We start from the raw sequence: 19,218 nt of genomic DNA, 5'->3' as shown, positions 1-19,218 counted from the left end.
ATATACAACCTTGACGTACTCCTTTTCCTATTTGGAACCAGTCTGTTGTTCCATGTCCAGTTCTAACTGCTGCTTCCTGACCGGCATACAGATTTCTCAAGAGGCAGGTCAGGTGGTCTGGTATTCCCATCTCTTTCAGAATATTCCACAGATTATTGTGACCCACACATTCAAAGGCGTTGGCACAGTCAATAACACAGAAATAGATGTTTTTCTGGAACACTCTTGCTTTTTCCGTGATCCAGCGGATGTTGGCAATTTGATCTCTGTTTCCTCTGCCTTTTCTAAAACCAGCTTGAACATCAGGGAGTTCATGGTTCACGTATTGCTGAAACTTGGCCTGGAGAATTTTGAGCATTACTTTACTAGCATGTGAGATGAATGCAATTGTGTGGTAGTTTGAGCATTTTTGGCATTGCCTTTCTTTGGGATTGGAATGAAAACTGACCTTTTCCAGTCCTGTGGCCACTGCTGAGTTTTCCAAATTTGATGGCATATTGAGAGCAGCACTTTCATAGCATCATCTTTCAGGATTTGAAATAGCTCAACTGAAATTCCATCACCTCCACTAGCTTTGTTCATAGTGATGCTTCCGAAAGCCCACTTGACTTCACATTCCATGATGTCTGGCTCTAGGTGAGTGATCACACCATCGTGATTATCTTGGTCATGAAGATCTTTTTTGTACCGTTCTTCTGTGTATTCTTGCCACCTCTTCTTAATACCTTCTGCTTCTGTTAGATCCACACCATTTCTGTCCTTTATCGAGCCCATCTTAGCATGAAATGTTCCCTTGGTATCTCTAATTTTCTTGAAGAGATCTCTAGTCTTTCCCATTCTGTTGTTTTCCTCTATTTCTTTGCATTGATTGCTGAAGAAGGCTTTCTTATCTCTTCTTGCTATTCTTTGGAACTCTGCTTTCAGATGCTTATATCTTTCCTTTTCTCCTTTGCTTTTCACTTCTCTTCTTTTCACAGCTATTTGTAAGGCTTCCCCAGACAGCCACTTTGCTTTTTTGAATTTCTTTTCCATGGGGATGATCTTGATCCCTGTCTCCTGTACAATGTCATGAACCTCTGTCCGTAGTTCATCAGGCACTCTATCTATCAGATCTAGTCCCTTAAATCTATTTCTCACTTCCACTGTATAATCATAAGGGATTTGATTTAGGTCATACCTGAATGGTCTAGTGGTTTTCCCTACTTTCTTCAATTTAAGTTTGAATTTGGCAATAAGGTGTTCATGATCTGTGCCACAGTTCGCTCCCGGTCTTATTTTTGTTGTTTGTATACAGTTTCTCCATCTTTGGCTGCAAATAATATAATCAATGTGATTTGTCTGTTAACCATCTGGTAATGTCCATGTGTAGAGTCTTCTCTTGTGTTGTTGGAAGAGAGGGTTTGCTATGACCAGTGCGTTCTCTTGGCAAAACTCTATTAGCCTTTGCCCTGCTTCATTCTGTATTCCAAGGCCAAATTTGCCTGTTACCCCAGGTATTTCTTGACTTCCTACTTTTGCATTCCAGTCCCCTATAATGAAAAGGACATCTTTTCTGGGTGTTAGTTCTAAAAAGTCTTGTAGGTCTTCATAGAACCATTCAACTTCAGCTTCTTCAGCATTACTGGTTGGGGCATAGACTTGGCTTACTGTGATATTGAATTGCTTGCCTTGGAAATGAACAGAGATCATCCTGTCATTTTTGAGATTGTATCCAAGTACTGCATTTTGGACTCTTTTGTTGACCGTGATGGCTACTCCATTTCTTCGAAGGGTTTCCTGCCTGCAGTAGTAGATATAATGGTCATCTGAGTTAAATTCACCCATTCCTGTCCATTTTAGTTTGCTGATTCCTAGAATGTCAACGTTCACTCTTGCCATCTCCTGTTTGACCACTTCCAATTTGCCTTGATTCATGGACCTAACATTCCAGGTTCCTAGGCAATATTGCTCTTTACAATCGGACCTTACTTCTATCACAAGTCAGTTCCACAACTGGGTATTGTTTTTGCTTTGGCTCCATCCCTTCATTCTTTCTGGCGTTATTTTTCCACTAATCTCCAGGAGCATATTGGGCACCTACCAACCTGGGGAGTTCCTCTTTCAGTATCCTATCATTTTGCCTTTTCATACTGTTCATGGGGTTCTCAAGGCAAGAATACTGAAGTGGTTTGCCATTCTCTTCTCCAGTGGACCACATTCTGTCAGACCTCTCCACCATGACCCGCCCATCTCGGGTGGCCCCAGAGGGCATTGCTTAGTTTTATTGATTTAGACCAGGCTGTAGTCTGTGTGATTAGATTGACTAGTGTGTGTGCCCTCTGATGCCCTCTCGCAACACTTACCATCTTCTTGGGTTTCTCTTACCTTGGACGTGGGGTATCTCTTCATGGCTCTTCCAGCCTAGCACAGCTGCTGCTCCTTACCTTGGATGAGGGGTATCTCCTTACCACCGGCCCTCCTGACCTTGAACGTGGAATGGTTCCTCTCGGCCCTCCTTCAACTGTGCAGCCACTGCTCCTGGTAAAGGAATCAACCTGATACAATTGAGAAAAATCTTCCAAAATGTGCATAAAGTGGGCAATGAGCTTTGTATTTCATATTTTAAAACATAAATAAATTAGATTAAAATTTTTTGGTTTATTTCTTTTTTCTGTTATTTCATTTAAAAAGAAATATGACATAAGTTTGCAATGACATATTTCACTATATCCTTAGTAAGAATGTTTTCTTTTAAATAGTCTCATTTTAGCCAGGTACGGATGATGTGAGTAGTAGTTTTATTAAGGGAACTGGTGATAATTCACCTGGAATTTCCCATAGATTACCTTCAGAAATGTACATAATGACTGAAAAGTTCAAAACTCCATGTTAGCTCCTAGTTATTTCTGCCCTGCGAATTCTTTAGCAGGGAGCTTGTTATGGCTATGAGAGGACGTGTGTCATTGTTGTTTAATGTGTGGCATATAAATGGTGATGAGGGTGTGTGGGCCACAGGACCTACATTTGACCGATGCGTTTGCAATGTGAGAACTCCCATCTGAAAACTCAGGGCACATGAAAAGAAAGAATGTTTTATTTTGCAATATAACATTGAAATATGTCAAGCACATGAACTGAGACTTGCTGGGCTGATACGTGTTCTGAGAATAAAAGAAACATAAATTGCTAAGGTTCAGGAATATGCCCATTCTATGAATAGAGATTGACTTTGCTGCCAAGGGAAGCAAGTTGCTTGGGTTTTAGGTGATGCATTCCCACTCTTTACCAAGAAAAGGGTTTGGAAAGCAAACTACTTGAAATGTTTTCCCAGAGGTTTCCAATGAATATCAAACCCATAAAACATCACATTTATTTTAGACACAGACTCTCTATGCCTCAGGAAACTCTTTCAACTCAAATGTCATTGGAAGCACCTGTCATCCTCCTTCACCTCGTACTGTCAGGCTATCTGTGCCTTTCAGGTAGGTCACCTTTCTTTGGCGCCCGGCTTCCTTATAGGATTGGAAGTGAAATTTTTCCTCTACATGAGTTGTATTTGGAATCTGAGTTCTCTTTGCTTGCCCTCATTTGCTGCAGCCTGGATGGCATCATCTACTCAATGGAGCAAACTCTAGGAGACAGTGAAGGACAGGGAAGCCTGGTGTGCTGCAGTCTGTGGGGTCGTACAGTCAGATATGACTTAGCCACTGAACGAGAACAACATTTCAGTTTGTCCACGTCAAACTGTCACTCTCATTCATCTATTTACTTGTCAGAATATTTCTATATTATATAAATATTACATTTAAATATTATAAATCCATATTTTATTAGCTTTTATTTACTGAACCACTATGAGGAACAAGTAGTTTTAAGGGCAGAAGAGTCAGGCAGGGAGACTTGTGCTTGCAACCTTTGAGTTAGCCTGGGGAGAATGGTGCTAGGAGGAAGGCAAAGAGGTTTCTGTAGCAATAGAACAGAATCAAGGTCTGGTACTGCCCTTCTTAAAAATAGGAAGAGATGGGATTCCCCCCTGACATATGTAGAGACCTGCTTCCGACTCTCCCTGCAAATTTCAGCCCAACTCCTCTTGAAGAAAGTGATGTTATTTTTGTAAAAAAAAAAATAAATAAAACAAAAAAAACCCTGGAAAACAGCTTTCCTAAATTTTTTTCCCAGTTTGTTTCTTATCAGGCTTAGGAATGAGATCCTAGGATTCAGTATGCAATGCTGAGCCTGACCAATATGGTTTATTATTCTAGAAACATTTCCTAGAGCCTCTCAAGGTTAATCAAGTACACCAGAGGCTTCTATGGGGGTTGCAGAACCTAATTACTATTCCTTGTGGTTTCCATACCAGCTTCATCAACGCTGCTTTTAAAACTCCTTCTGAGAGAGTGAAAAATTCCACAGCCAGGTGCTTATGGAGAGAGTTGTTCTGCCTCTTATCAGATTCTAAAGGACAAAATGAGGAGAGGAAGGAGTGCCTTTGGTTTCAATGACTGATCAGAACTGAGTTTTCTTTTACTCCTGTGTTAAAAATCCATACATGTTGATGTATGGCAAAACCAATACAATATTATAAAGTAATTAACCCCCAATTAAAATAAATAAATTTATTTTAAAAAAAAGAAAAATAAAATAATATAATGGGTGATTGGGTGATAGGAGACCTGTACGAAATAAGAATTTTTGAGGGAGTGTGTGATAGGCAGAGAATTATTACCACCTATTTCACTTTGAGAACAGGGAGACAAATTCATCTTGATTCAGATTATATTTCTTTAAGGAAGAGTAAGTAGGGAGTCATCTTTAAGTTTATATTTGTAGATAAATGAATCCAGGAGCTAATCTCATAATGTCACCTTTTGCTCTCTGAGAGGTTTAGCAAATGCAGGCCAATGAGGTTCTACCAATTAAATTATTTCAAAGAAACAACAAGAGACCAGCCTAGTGAAAAAGAGGGTTGAAGATTTCATTCACAAAAAGTGGTTACTTAATAGGATGGGACTGCTTTGACCTGCATAAAATGGTGTTTACTTTTGGGGGGAACAATGACTAAAACTGGGGGACACATCTAAAAACCAACTCATAACCTTGGTGACCCAAATGAAACTTGGACAGGGACATGGACCACAAATGTCACCTTGTTATGGTTGTTTAAACAAAAAATAGAATCACATAAGAATGAGATGTATAGCAGCTGTGGGGTTATGTTCTCAAGGTGATGAATTAAACTTTCTATCGTTAAGCTATAGCAGACATTATCAGTTGATTATCCAAAAGTCATTCCACATCCCTTTATCCTCTGCAGGCTTCCCATCTCATAGTCTGTAAAGACAGGTCTCTTTCACTGCAGAGGTGACCATATAAGATAGATGTGGATGCTGATGTGTCAGGGGTAATCTAATGTGTGTGTGTGTTGGGGGTGGGGGGGGGGCTATGTTTGGAAAGATAATTTCTAGATGAATTGGTCAGGAACAGGAGACTTGGATCTCTTCCCATAGCCAATGTTTTCCAGACTTGAACTTGTACATGATGATACCCAGAGCTTAGCTGGGCATTTATTACTGGGAAAGAGGAGGTGATAACATGTGTGTGGATGAAAAACCTTATACCCTGAGAATAACTTACAATGAAAAGAAAGCCGGTGATCTTTACTAAACCCACTGAGTGTTTTTCTGCTTCCAGGCTTCATTTTAACTGAACAATAAATGCCCCCTGACTTAAATAGCTTCTATTTGGATATTAATACTTAGTGTCAAAAGCATTTCTCACTGATAAATAAGGTATTCATGTGCCCAAGGCATTGGTTGAAAGATAAAATACCTGTGACTATAGTTATTTCAAGTTTGGGAAGTGAGTTATTTTAGTTTCCCATATCTTCTCAAAGACCTTTCCCATAAATATGTATTTGGTTACATATACAAATATGTATTTGGTTGCTACCTCTCAGAAGCAGACAAGGTTAGTGTTGATTACAGACTCATAAATGAGGAAACTGGATGACAGAGGAAAGGTGCAGGCATATTTAGTCCTTCAGTCCTGTCTGATTCCACAATTCTATGGACTGTAGCCTTCTGGGCTCGTTTATCCATGGAATTTTTCAGGCAAGAATACTGGAGTGGGTTGCCATTTCCTTCTCCCGGGAATCTTCCTGACCCGAGGATCAAACCAGCGTCTCCCACACTGGCAGGGGTATTCTTTACCACTGAGCCACCTGGAAAGCTCCACGGAGGTAAAGAGACCATCTAAAGCAACAAAGCCTGATCACAGCAGAGCTAAAGCCTGAACTAAGGCCTTTGACTGTTTGCCTGAGATCCCCTGCTGGGCCATGTGGCAGGTTAAAAGAATAAATAAATAAATTTATTTTGCATCAAAGAAACTAGATGACAAATGAGAATGATTTTATTTCTCTTTTGTTTCAAACAAAATACTAGCAACATACTAAAGAAAGAATATTTCACCTAGGCTTTCTCCATTTTCTTCATAGAAGGGAATTTATGCAGCTATCCCAGAGAACTGCCTTCCTACAACAACAATCTAGATTGTCGCTGCAGCAAATGTGTACTTGGGTTAAAAATATAAAACCCAGCAGTTTATAAAAGGAGCCAGACAAGGTTGTAGCAGAACCACTATAGCTCTGGTTTTCTTCTTTCTTTCAATTCCGATCCTGCCACAGAGCCACACTCCCTTTTGGGTATTCATGGTTTGCAAAGAGAAAGGATATCCATTTTATAGTTTCTCTGCTGAAATGCAGTGAAATGAATAGTCTGTACCTCAATCCAATAATGTAAATCCTTAGATGGGCTAATCAGCCTTTATAGAAATCTGTTCATCCCTATACACAAGAATCAACTATAGTGTTTCTTCAAATGCCCTTTAAAAATAACCACAATTCAATTGCTTTTCTTTTATCCAGGTAATCCAATTTTGTTTGGGGATTGTCTTTTTATAATGGAGAAAAAAAAGAGTATTAAACGCTTTTGAAACGAATGTAACAGCTCTGTGAAAACAACACACAACTCTAAATTCTCCATATCTCACAAATGCATTAATACATTGAGGGCAGCACCTAAGGCAGCAAAGGCCCTGAAATGAATAGGACCCACAGTGATTCACACTTGGCAATTCTGTCATTATTAACAAGTTTATGATTTCAGATACTTTCTGAAAAATGTATTTTTATATCTTACTTGGTTTTCCTAGAGATAGAGACCTTTTGGAAGTGTGTTGGAGGAGATAATTCAATCAAAATATTTGATAGAAATTATTTTTGTAACATAATATACAAAATCCAATATCTGCTATATGGTGATTTAGTAGATACTGGAAATTAACAGGGAAGATTACTTATGCTTTCTGTACAAAACATATTTTTCTTTTTAATAAGTAGATACTGATATACTTACTGAAGAGGAAAAAAATTATTTTTGTCCCTAATAGACAACAAGATCATTCTATGGTTTTAGGACATGTTATAGGTTAATCTTTACCAAGCCTATGCCCCAAACAGTAACGCTGAAGAAGCTGAAGTTAAACGGCTCTATGAAGACCTACAAGACCTTTTAGAACTAACACCCAGAAAAGATGTCCTTTTCATTATAGGGGACTGGAATGCAAAAGTAGGAAGTCAAGAAACACTTGGGGTAACAGGCAAATTTGGCCTTGGAATACAGAATGAAGCAGGGCAAAGGCGAATAGAGTTTTGCCAAGAGAATGCACTGGTCATAGCAAACATCCTCTTCTAACAATACAAGAGAAGACTCTACACATGGATATCACCAGATGGTCAACACTGAAACCAGATTGATTATATTATTTGCAGCCACAGATGGAGAAGCTCTATACAGTCAGCAAAAACAAAACCAGGAGCTGACTGTGGCTCAGATCATGAACTCCTTATTACCAAATTCAGACTTTAATTGAAGAAAGTAGGGAAAACCACTAGACCATTCAGGTATGACCTAAATCAAATCCCTTATGATTATACAGTGGAAGTGAGAAATAGATTTAAGGGACTAGATCTGATAGACAGAGTGTCTGATGAACTATGGACAGAGGTTCATGGCATTGTATAGGAGACAGGGATCAAGATCATCCCCATGGAAAAGAAATTCAAAAAAGCAAAATGGCTGCCTGGAGAAGGCTTACAAATAGCTGTGAAAAGAAGAGAAGTGAAAAGCAAAGGAGAAAAGGAAAGATATAAGCATCTGAATGCAGAGTTCCAAAGAATAGCAAAAGAGATAATAAAGCCTTCTTCAGCAATCAATACAAAGAAATAGAGGAAAACAACAGAATGGGAAGGACTAGAGATCTCTTCAAGAGAATTAGAGATACCAAGGGAACATTTCATGCAAAGATGGGCTCGATAAAGGACAGAAATGGTCTGGACCTAACAGAAGCAGAAGATATTAAGAAGAGGTGGCAAGAATACATGGAAGAACTGTACAAAAAAGATCTTCATGACCCAGATAATCACGATGGTGTGATCACTCACCTAGAGCCAGACATCCTGGAATGTGAAGTCAAGTGGGTCTTAGAAAGCATCACTATGAACAAAGCTAGTGGAGGTGATGGAATTCCTGAAATCATATTTGAAATCATATTACAAATCCTGAAAGATGATGCTGTGAAAGTGCTGCACTCAATATGCCAGCATATTTGGAAAACTCAGCAGTGGCCACAGGACTGGAAAAGGTCAGTTTTCATTCCAATCACAAAGAAAGGCAATGCCAAAGAATGCTCAAACTTCCACACAATTGCACTCATCTAACATTCTAGTAAGGTAATGCTCGAAATTCTCCAAGCCAGGCTTCAGCAGTATGTGAACCATGAAATTCCAGATGTTCATGCTGGTTTTAGAAATGGCAGGGAAACCAGAGACCAAATTGCCAACATCTGCTGGATCGTGGAAAAAGCAAGAGAGTTCCAGAAAAACATCTATTTCAGCTTGATTGACTATGCCAAAGCTTTTGACTGTATGGATCACAATAAACTGTGGAAAATTCTGAAAGAGATGGGAATACCAGACCACCTGACCTGCCTCTTGAGAAATCTATATGCAGGTCAGGAAGCAACAGTTAGAACTGGACATGGAACAACAGACTGGTTCCACATAGGAAAAGGAGTACATCAAGGCTGTATATTGTCACTCTGCTTATTTAACTTCTATGCAGAGTACATCATGAGATACACTGAGCTGGAGGAAGCACAAGCTGGAATTAAGATTGCCGGAAGAAATATGAATAACCTCAGATATGCCGATGACGCCACCCTTATGGCAGAAAGTGAAGAACTAAAGAGCCTCTTGATGAAAGTGAAAGTGGAGAGTGAAAAAGTTGGCTTAAAACTCAACATTCAGAAAACTAAGATCATGGCATCTGGTCCCATCACTTCATGGCAAATAGATGCGGAAATAGTGGAAACACTGTCAGACTTTGTTTTTGTGGGCTCCAAAATTACTGTAGTTGGTGACTGAAGCCATGAAATTAAAAGACACTTACTCCTTGGAAGGAAAGTTATAGCCAGCCTAGATAGCATGTTCAACAGCAGAGACATTATTTTGCCAACAAAGGTCTGTCTAGTCAAGGTTATGGTTTTTCCAGTGGTCATGTATGGATGTGAGAGTTGGACTGTGAAGAAAGCTGAATGCTGAGGAATTGATGCTTTTGAACTGTGGTGTTGGAGAAGACTCTTGAGAGTCCCTTGGACTGCAAGGAGATCCAACCAGTCCATTCAGAAAGAGATCAGGCCTGGGTGTTCTTTGGAAGGACTGATGCTGAAGCTGAAACTCCAATACTTTGGCCAGCTCATGTGAAGAGTTGACTCATTGGAGAAGACCCTGATGTTGGGAGGGATTGGGGGCTGGAGGAGAAGGGGATGACAGAGAGTGAGATGGCTTGATGGTATCACCGACTTTTGATAGACATGAGTTTGTGTGAACTCCGGGAGATGGTGATGGACAGGGAGGCCTGTTGTGCTGCAATTCATGGAGTTGCAAAGTCGGACATGACTGATTGACTGAACTGACTCGAACTGAAAGGTTAATCAGTGGAGTTCACACACAGTAGTCTGAATCATGACCAGATGCAATCAGCATCTTAGTTCCCATGGGATCAACCCCAGGTCCCCTGCAGGGGAAGCAAGGAGTCCTAAACATTTGACTGCCAGGAAAGACCCTAGCAACAGCTTCCATTATTCTTCCATTAATTCTCAAACTAATGACGGAATGAAGAAAGGATGGTGAAAGACAGGAATGTGCAAGACAGACAGCTGGAATGAACTAAACTGATGAATTAAGAGAGAAAAGGGAAAAACTTAGGAACATAGAGGAAACCCCAAAAATGAAGATAAAAGCAAAACACAAAAATTACATTTTTGCATTGTGTGCTAACTACCCAAAGTATGATTATTGCTGCTGACAATTCCTCATTGCACTTTTTGTTTTGTATGCTTGTTATATAAAAATATCTTTTAGTTTTTGCCTTCTCTTTAAATCATTCATTGCTTGATTGGCTGACTCATGCATTCCTTTTTTAATTCATCCAGATATTTATTACATATGTATTGGATTATTTTAATGTAACATGGATTAAGTTTTGGAAATACGGATAGGCTTGGTTCCTTTCCAAATGTCTAATATGGGTGACACAGAAATTGACATAAAAAATTAGAAATACTTTTAAAGGCACTTTGATGCACATACATGCAAATGCAAAGGGAGAATTTTGTAACTGTTATCTTTTTTTAATTGAGGTATAGTTGATTTACAATATTATGTTAGTTTCAGGTGTACAGCAAAGTTTTTCAGTTATATTTTTTTCAGATTATTTTTCATTACACATTAGTACAAGATACTGAATATTGTTTCCCTGTTTCTCATCTATTTTATGTATAGTGGTTTGTACCTGTTAATACCATACTGCCAGCTTATCCCTCCTCCCTCCCTCCCTTTGGCAGCCATAAGTTTTCTGCCTATGAATCTTTTTCTGTTTTCTATATAGATTCATTTGTGTTATTTTTAAAATTTTACATATAAGTGATACATGACATTTATCTTTGTCTGACTTCCTTCACTTAGTATGATAATCTCTAGGTCCATTTGTGTTGCTGCTTATATCTCTATTTTACTCTTTTTTTATGGCTGAGTAATTTTCCATTGTATATATGAACCACATCTTCTTTATACATGTATCTCTTGATGGACGTTTAGATTGTTTCCATGTCTAGCTAAATAGTGCTGGTAGGACCATTGGGGTGTGTGTGTCTTTTAGAATGAGAGTTTTTGTCTTTTCTGGATATATCTCTAGGGTGGAATTGCTGGATCATATGAGAACTCTATTTTTAGTTTTTTTTTTTTAATTTTTATTTTTACTTTATTTTACTTTACAATACTGTATTGATTTTGCCATACATTGACATGACTCCACTATTTTTAGTTTTTTAAGGAACCTCCATACTAGCTACTCCAATTTACATTCCCACCATCAGTGCAGAGGGTTAAAGAGAGACCTTTAAAGCTCAGCATCTGATGTTTCTCAGCACCTCCGCTGCTGCCTCTTTGGTCAGATCCACGTTATTCAATGCTTGGATAATTGCAGGAGGCTTGTCACCTAACATCGCTGTGTCTCCCTTTTGCCGGAAAGATCCCCCATGCCATGGAACACCTAAGCCCACGCGCCACAACTACTAAGTCCGTGCTCTAGAGCCTGGGGCCAGCAGTTACTGAAGCCTGAATGACCCAGAGCTGCACTCTGCAACAGAAGCCGCCAAAATGGGGAACTCACACACTTCCGCTTCAGAGTAGCCCCTGCTTACCACAGCTAGAGAAAAATCTACACAGCAATGAAGACTTAGCACAGCCAAAAGTCAGTCAATAAAATTATTTTAAAAAATCATAGTGAAGAGAACATGAAAAAATATTATATATGTGTGTGTGTATATGTCTGAACCATTTTGCTGTATAGCAGAAGTTAACACAACATTGTACATCATTTATACTTCAATAAAATGATTTAAAAAAAAGAAATATGAGGAGTGTGTCTTACAGAAAATAAAGAAAGGGTATCTGCTAAACCTTCCCTCTTTTTTCAAATAGTTTCTCTTAAGTCCCACTTTCTCTGTGAAGCTTACACTGAGAACTCAATCTGGCAAACTGCCCCTTTTCCACACGTATTTCCTATTTCCTCTATATTGGTCGATTTTTCTCTTATTTTCCCATAATAATGTTCACCATCTAATATGCAACATGACCTGTTTATGTCATGGGAAGAAGATTGAGAAAGCCAACCCCAAACTAATGACCCATGTATTTAGATTGGTAATATCATAGTTATTTGACAGTCATTCACTAGGAAAGAAACTCTCAGGGAGAGAAAAGTTGTGTCAACAAAAATGAGGCTGGAAATAAGTATGTGGAGGTGTGAAAATTTGCCTCTTATCTTAGGTCAGGGGTCAGAGAACTATGGCTCATGGGCCAAATTCAGGCAATTTAGGCCAGATTCTTTAATATATTCTCTCTCTCTCTCTCTCTCTGTGTATATATATATAATTAGAACATAACTGTGTCCATTGTTTATGTATTATTTATGGCTACAAATGGTCCTCAAAGACATTAATTTCTGAAGATTTTAAGAAAGAAAAAGTTTGTTACCCCTATCCTAGTAATTAAGAAATAAATGAAAGCTTTAAGCTGGAAAGTGCATGTTCCACATCATGACAGGGAAAAATCATTTTCCCTTCAACTCAGCTTTCCTAGTTAACCTTTCCCTCAAGATATCTCATAAATTTTATTATTTTTTAGCTTTTTTCATGTATGTGTGCTGATGTGTAGATTTTTATTTTGTCATACCAACTATAAAGGAAAGTTTCATCTTATACAGTATATTTTATTTTTATCTTCAATCCTAGTTCCCTGGTCTTTGTGGATCTTCCTAATAAAATATAGCATGTGCGCTTAGTCTCTTCAGTTATGTCTGACTCTTTGTGATACTATGGACTGTAGCCTGCCACGTTCCTCTGTCCATGGAATTCCCCAGGCAAGAATACTGCCGTGGGTTGCTGTGTCTTCCTCCAGGGAATCTTCCTGACCCAGGGCTCACATGCATATCTCTTACATCTCCTGCATTGGCAGGCTGTTCTTTACCCCTAGAGGCACCCGGGAAGCCCAAGAGCACTTGCTACTAAAGACTAAATGGGTGATGATAGCATGGAATATTAAAATTCATCCAGCCTCAGGGTCTGATGTGAGATGTTTCTGATGAAAACATGAAACAACAGATGGTTTCCAACATACTTTAGTTATTTGTGTCATTATTTGGATTTGGTTGACTTTCCAATCTTTTTATCTTCTTTTGAGAAACTGGATAAAAACAGTATATTTGGAGAATAAATTAATTGCTAAGGTGGGCCAAACACAGTTAATCATGCAAAATGTCTGGTAGAAAGTGAGCTGGAATCATCACACTAATTTAATTTATAAAACTCAAACTGGCGAGAGACTGTGCAACACTAATGATAGCCAGTTGCCTAATTAGCTCTGCAACAGTCTTTCAAATTTATTAAAGCAAAATGAGCCATAGTGGTGAATGAGCAGATAAATTCCTGTTAAAATCTGTTTGAATGTATCGGGAGGTGGGTTTAACAATAGAGGTAGCCTAGTATACATAGGTGTATATGAGAACATTCAAATGACATCTGGAAATTTAAGTTATATTAAAGGATGTAAAATTTGTCTTTATCTAAAGCAACAGGCACATATCTAAGAATAATCTGAGTATGTTTCTCAATAAACATTAATATATTGTTAAAAAGACTCTCTCTTTTTTTTTTAAAGGGGGTTTATTTCATTATCCACTGTTTATTGTCTACCCAAACTGTTACTATAGGTTTGTTTGTGTATTGCTTTGAGAAATTAAAAAAAATAAAGGAGTCTCTTTCAACTAAATTATTCCTAAGATTCTTCTGATCACTTGTCAGATATCCTGTCTCTGTAACAATCAGGTGTGGTTCAGAGGATAATCCAAACTATGAATGACATGATAATGTGGCTGATTTTTAAAATTTACAACCTAGACAGTTAGTTCCCTTAATACCAACAAGGATCTGCATTAAAAAAGTATATGGAGCGGGAGTCACTTCTTCTGCTTTCAGAAGTTTCCAAGCATAATTAAGTTGCTAAAGTGCTCTAAGTGCTCTAAAAATCTGAAATTATCTAGAAGAAAAAGGGAAATGAGATTAAATGAAGGAACCAACAGTATGGATAGATTAGAATATTCCAGACTTGCAACACTTGAAATAGGTAACACAATAATATGGAATATCAGGGAATTTTCTTTGGGCAGTGCTCATAACTCTCAGCACAAAACCACATTAGCCAGGCATATGAACATTAGCAGCACAGATGATATGATTGGAAAAAGTCTAAGGTCCTCTTTTCAGCATGGAGTGGCTATAAATTTCAGGCATACATGTAAGAGGGTAGTTGGAACAAACGGCCGCTAAACATCATGTAGATATTTAGTTGTCCTTTGTGAATGAATCCAAAAATCACTGCAGATGGTGACTGCACCCAAGAAATTAAAAGACGCTTACTCCTTGGAAGGAAAGTTATGACCAACCTAGATAGCATATGCAAAAGCAGAGACATTACTTTGCCAACAAAGGTCCATCTAGTCAAGGCTATGGTTTTTCCAGTGGTCATGTATGGATGTGAGAGTTGTTGGACAGTGAAGAAAGCTGAATGCTAAAGAATTGATGCTTTTGAACTGTGGTGTTGGAGAAGACTCTTGAGAGTCCCATGGACTGCAAGCAGATCCAACCAGTCCATGCTAAAGGAGATCAGTCCTGTGTTCTTTGGAAGGAATGATGCTAAAGCTGAAACTCCAGTACTTCATGTGAAGAGTTGACTCATTGGAAAAGACTCTGATGCTGGGAGGGATTGGGGGCAGGAGGAGAAGGGGACGACCGAGGATGAGATGGCTGGATGGCATTACTGACCAGATGGACATGAGTTTGAGAGAACTCTGGGAGTTGGTGATGGACAGGGAGGCCGGGCATGCTTCAGTTCATGGAGTCACAAAGAGTTGGACACTACTGAGTGACGGAACTGAACTGAACTGTGAATGAATAGAGAAACATAGTTGTTTGTTTTAAAAAATTGGAGTATAATCACTTTACAATATTGTGTTAGTTTCTGACCTGAATCAGCTCTGCTGCTGCTGCTATGCTCAGTCCTGTCTGACCCTTTGTAACCCCATAGACTGTAGCTTGCCAGGCTCTTCCATTCATGGAATTTCCCAGGTAAGAATACTGGAGTGGGTTGTCATTTCCTACTCCAGGGGATCTAATCAGCTATATGTTTACATATATATCCTCCCTCTTGAGCCTCACTCCCACCTGCACCCCCATTCCACCCCTCTAGGTCATCAGACAGCTTCCAGCTGAGCTCTCTGTGTTAATACAGCATTTCCCCATTAGCTATCTGTTTTATGTATGGTTAGTGTACATATGGGGCTTCCCTGATAGCTCAGTTGGTAAAGAATCTGCCTGCAATGTGGGAGACCCCAGTTTGATTCCTGGGTTGTGAAGATCCCCTGGAGAAGGGAAAGGCTACCCACTCCAGCGTTCGTGGGCTTCCCTTGTGGCTCACTGATGAAGAATCCACCTGCAATGCGGGAGACCTGGGTTCAATCCCTGGGTTGGGAAGATCCCCTGGAGAAGGGAAAGGCTACCCACTCTAGTATTCTAGCCTGGAGAATTCCATGAACAGTCCATGGGGTTGTGAAGAGTCAGACACAACTGAGCGACTTTCACTTTCACTTTCTTTCAGTGTACATATGGGCTTCCCTCATAGCTCAGTCGGTAAAGAATCTGCCTGCAATGCAGGAAACCCAGGTTCGATTCCTGGGTCGGGAAGATCCCCTGGAGAAGGAAATGGCAACCCACTCCAGTATTCCTGCCTGGAAAATCCCATGGACAGAGGAGCCTGGCAGGCTACAGTCCATGGGGTCACAAGAATAGGGCACAATTGAGCGACTAAACCACCACCACCAGTGCCTATGTCAGCGCTACTCGCTCAGTTTGCCCCACCGTCCTCTTCCCCTCCTATGTGTCCACATGTCTTGTTCTCGATGTCTGCCCTGCATGTCCTGCTCTATATTTGCCCCGCAAATAGGTTCATCTGTACCCTTTTTCTAGATTTCATATTCAAGTTGCTAATTCAGGATGATTAAGTGAAGTAGCTTACATGCTTTCAAACTGACACTAGGATAGATGGTGATTGCAGCCATGAAATTAAAAGACGCTTACTCATTGGAAGGAAAGTTATGACCAACCTAGATAGCATATTGAAAAGCAGAGACATTACTTTGCCAACAAAGGTCCGTCTAGTCAAGGCTATGGTTTTTCCAGCAGTCAAGTATGGATGTAAGATTTGGACTGTGAAGAAAGCTGAGTGCCAAAAAATTGATGCATTTGAACTGTGGTGTTGGAGAAGACTCTTGAGAGTTCCTTGGGATGCAAGGAGATCCAACCAGTCCATTCTAAAGGAGATCAGCCCTGGGTGTTCTTTGGAAGGAATGATGCTAAAGCTGAAACTCCAGTACTTTGGCCAGCTCATGCGAAGAGTTGACTCATTGGAAAAGACTCTGATGCTGGGAGGGATTGGGGTTAGGAGGAGAAGGGGACGACCGAGGATGAGATGGCTGGATGGCATCATCAACTCGATGGACGTGAATTTGAGTGAACTCCGGGAGATGGTAATGGACAGGGAGGCCTGGCGTGCTGTGATTCATGGGGTCACAAAGAGTTGGACATTACTGAGCAACTGAACTGAACTGAACTGAGGATAGAACAAAGGTTGGACCTGGTGGGAGGTTGTTATCATTCTACCTAGTCGTTCATTCATAGATTCTGGCTGTTAATTTTACTTTACAGAGGAAGAAAGTGACATGGTTTACAGTATGATATAACCAACTTAGCATCCCCATGTATCTGATGATCAATCAAGGAACTCTAGCAAGGCAAAGAACTCTCAAGGAATTAGCAGATTCTCAGCTGCTTGGGAGAAAAATGTTCTTAACACGAGCCAGGTGTCCAGTGGTTTTCCAATTGAATGTAACACAATATCTTGACTTTCCTTTCTTGGAGCAGGTTTCATTTCCAGAGAAAAATGTTTCTTACAAGTCTGTCCCCATAAAGATCAATTTACCTCATCATTATTACAGAGCTCACAGAAATCATTTCCTTTAATATATATTTGCAAACATCAGTGAAATAGTAGTGAAGTGAAGTGAAATGAAGTCGCTCAGTCGTATCCAATTCTTTGCAACCCCATGGACTGTAGCCCACCAGGTTCCTCCTTCCATGGAATTCTCCAGGCAAGAATAATGGAGTAGGTTGCCATTTCCTTCTCCAGGGGATTTTCCCAACTCAGGGATCGAACCCTGGTCTCCCACCTTGCAAGGCAGATGCTTTAACCTCTGAGCCACCAGGGAAGCCCTAAGTGAAATCACTCAGTTGTGTCCAACTCTTTGTGACTCTGTGGACTGTAGCCTATCAGGCGCCTCTGTCCATGGGATTGTCCAGGCAAGGGTACTGGACTGGGTTGCCATTTCCTTCTCCAGGGGAATCTTCCCAACCCAGGAATTGAACCTGGGCCTCCCACACTGCAGGCAGACACTTTACCATCTGAGCCACCAGGGACTTAAAATCTCAACTTGTGTTAGTTTTATATATAGAAGGTCTATGTAAAGTTTTGCTTCAGAAGGGAGGAGGGTGGGCTTGATTGCTAAAAAGGCAAAAAAGAACTTTGAAAGCCAGGAAAGAGTAGTATTGTACTAGAATTTCATACCAAGTTTGGAATTATCCTAATAATACTTCTTCCGCTTCAGAAATTCAGCTGTCAAGATGAGACTCTAAAATGAATGAAAACAACTCTCACTCTTGTGTGAGGATTTAAATTAATTATTGAAAAATGCAAATAGTATTTACCTGGGTCACACCATATGTTAAGATAGTGATTGGAGGAAAAACAGAAGAAACACCACTCTTTCTTTTATCATACGTTTGATTTCTAGAACCATCTTACATGACATTTACAAACTTTCCAACTTATGAAAAGGCAGGTTGTGCAATGGGAAACTACAAGCTTTGGAGTTGTACAGTAACTGTTAACTGTCATTTACTAATTAGTTTCTAGATCACAACAGGCCTTGTTGTTCAAGTCTCTGAAATGAGGACTAAACACTTAAATTATAGGACCTTTGTGAAGAGTAATTGAAATAATGAAAGCAAATCTTTTAAGGCACAGTAATTATAAAAAGTAATCTTGTTGTATTATCATTATCAAATGAAAGTATATATAATAATTTACCAAATAATTTATTAAACTATATTTACTTCCATTCCTTTAGCATTGTTGAGTCTTTCTGTCATTGTTAATCCTGTAAACATTTCTTGTGTGTTCAGATTAGTTCTGCAAAACATAGACACACCCTAGTATCTTTTTATTCAATGTGAGGTATTTTTCATAAAGCACAACACAATATTTATTTCATAGCATAATTCAATAGCAGAATCTACATCATTTCGTTCTTTACCATTAGCTTGTAACATACTTTATTTCAAGCAAATCTTTGTGTGTATGTTTAATTTGATGGCTTTCAAAGTTCTTTTTTGCCTTTTTAGCAATCAAGCCCTCCCTCATCCCTTCTGAAACAAAACTTTACATAGACCTTCGATATATAAAACTGACACAAGTTGAGATTTTATTAAATCTGAAATAATGAATCAGGGATATTTACTCACTTTTCCCTCCTTCCTTCCTACTTACCTGCCCTAGCAATCCCTGAGTCACTCTGAAAAAACCAGGCACAACCATAGTTTAAAAACTGCCATTTTCATCAACCCATTGCATGCCTTTTTCCTATGTAATGCTAACACAGTGACACTAACTTTACCCAACATAGTGACAAAATGTTAAGAAAATGAAACACTGAACATCACTTCTACTAATGTATTTGATGTGCTAACATTTTTTTAAATCTGTTCATGTTCATCATGGGACCCAGCGTGACTCCTGGTGTCTTTCTGCTCAGTAACTTGTCTGTTCTCTTAGATCTAAAGGTAATCCTGGCCTTGAAATGTACAATTTGAACTTCCTTTAACTGTCATCATGTTATCATGGGCATTTTTCAAGGTCACTTGGAATATCAGTTCTAAATTTTCTATCACTCT

Source organism: Capra hircus, chromosome 5, assembly GCF_001704415.2.
Source record: "Capra hircus breed San Clemente chromosome 5, ASM170441v1, whole genome shotgun sequence".
Classification (NCBI taxonomy): domain Eukaryota; kingdom Metazoa; phylum Chordata; class Mammalia; order Artiodactyla; family Bovidae; genus Capra; species Capra hircus.
Note: the sequence above shows the minus strand (reverse complement) of the source record.